At 49.5% G+C, this 2,087-nt stretch overlaps 1 pseudogene across 1 annotated transcript; it reads right to left on the bottom strand.

The window, feature by feature from the left end:
• Positions 1 to 369: 369 nt before the first annotated feature.
• Positions 370 to 874, bottom strand: LOC113914249 (annotated as a pseudogene). Its single transcript, XR_003517420.2, has one exon. The product of XR_003517420.2 is annotated as a 40S ribosomal protein S16-like (transcript).
• Positions 875 to 2,087: the final 1,213 nt, after the last annotated feature.

Below are 2,087 nucleotides of genomic sequence, written 5' to 3'. Positions count from 1 at the left end.
CGTGACACTCTGGCCAGCAAGGAGAGAGAGGGGAGAGTAAAAATAGCACGTATGTCAATCCATTTCCTGAAGCTCACCTCGGGTGCTTACAGTACCTGTGAATTAGTCATAACTCTGTGACACTTAACTTTCTGATCATGAGCATAAAGCCATTTCCGCCTCCCGTCTCTCTGTTGGACTTCTAATTTAATATACATGCACACACACACACACACACACACACACATTTTTTTTTTTTTGCCCCAAAATGTTTGTTCTTGAATTGAATGTTCTTATGCCTCCCTTGCCTCAAACATAGGCTCTCCCTAGTCCCCTCCCCCACCATCCATGTTGGATCGGGAGAGAAACCAAGAAAGGTTCAGAGCTCTTTTTTTTTTTTTTTCCCGTGACAACTGTTTATTATAAAGATGAACCCTCATCCTCACGATAGGCTTATCGGTAGGATTTCTGGTAGCAAGCACGGGCACCAGGACCGCCAAACTTTTTGGATTCGCAGCGCCGGGGATCAGCTACCAGTAGGGTCCGGTCGTATTGGATGAGGATGTCTTTGATCTCCTTCTTGGAAGCCTCATCCACATATTTCTGGTAATAGGCCACCAGGGCTTTGGAGATGGACTGGCGGATTGCATAAATCTGGGCCACGTGACGACCACCCTTCACTCGGACTCGGATGTCCACCCCGGCAAATCGCTCCTTGCCCAGAAGCAGAACAGGTTCCAGTAGCTTATATTGCAGCGTGCGAGGCTCGATCATCTCCAGGGGCTGCCCATTCACCTTGATGAGGCCGTTGCCGCGTTTGCAGTGCGTCACGCCTGTGGCCGTCTTTCTTGCGTCCGAAGACCTGCACGGACTGCAGAGGACCCTTGCACCGCATGGCTGCGAACGTTAAGAACTCCTCACCGCGCCAGGGTTCAGAGCTCTTAATACTGAGCAGCAAGCATAGCTACCTAATCCTCCAACCTCATTCCTGGTGGCTAGCTGGGTTACTGAAAACTGAGGCAGTAAAATGTAAGTCACAGAAGGGCTGACACTGGGGGACCTCTCCTTTTACAGATGGGAAAACCAAGACCTGAGAAGAGAAAGATTTTTTCCCAAGGCGAAAGAGTGGGACAATGACACAACAGCTTTCTGGTGTTTCCAGTGTTTTTCTGTTCCATCATACGCCAAACCACATGGGCCTAAATATATTTCCCATTTCCACATTACACTACCCCAGGAAAAGCAAATGATTCGTTAATAACACATCCCCAACGGCTGTGTCCTGAGTGCTTGCTATGTACCAGCGGACTTAACACGCATTGTTTTCTTTGGTCCTCACCAGAACCCCAGTGGGCTTGGTTACTATCTCCATTTTATACATGAGAGAGCAGAAGACCAGAAAGGGTAGCGAATTGGTCTAGCATTCTGCAGCTGCTCTAAGAGTGAAGTAGACTTTGAAACCAGGAAGTTTGACTTCGCAAGTCTCCTGCCAAACCACTACTTCATCCTGTGTCCTTACCAGGAGACGTCCACTAGCGGTGTACCCTTCAGGACCCTCAGACATCTAGCAGCAGCCAAAATGGTAGAGTGGAAAATGCACAGTGGTGGAGGGCCAGGCCAGTGACCAAGCGAGATTGATGTATGGCCAAGGATACAAAGAGGTGAGGGGCCCACCGAGGCTCAGCGCTGCAGACAATGGGAACTGTGGGAAGGCCAGGCCTATAGGATTGCCCTGCGCCTGGTCTATCGTCTGATCTATGTCTGATTACCAGCAGCGGGGCTCAGTGGGTTCCAGGGCTTTCTTGGTCCTCGAGGGTGGCTGCTGTGACCGTTCCAGGGTTACAAAAACTGCATTACTCCAGATGCTGAAGCATCCATTTTCTTTATTTCTATATATTCCCCCTGAGGAGAAAAACATTTATCCCTCCCGCCCTCTCTCCACTCTACCAACAGACCCCATTCTTGCTCCAAATCCATTTCCCCTGCTCTCAGAAAAGAAAGGAATCTTTCTGGATAAATGCAGAGAGGAGTCTGGTTGGGCCTTGAGAATACAGACCAGTTTTGCCGGTTTCGCTGGCTTGGTCACTGACGGGAGCCTGTATCTGATT

The sequence above is a fragment of the Zalophus californianus genome, chromosome 11 (assembly GCF_009762305.2).
Source record: "Zalophus californianus isolate mZalCal1 chromosome 11, mZalCal1.pri.v2, whole genome shotgun sequence".
NCBI classification, from domain to species: Eukaryota; Metazoa; Chordata; class Mammalia; order Carnivora; family Otariidae; genus Zalophus; species Zalophus californianus.
The sequence above is the reverse complement of the archived record's forward strand: the minus strand, read 5'-3'. Positions and strand labels throughout refer to the sequence as shown.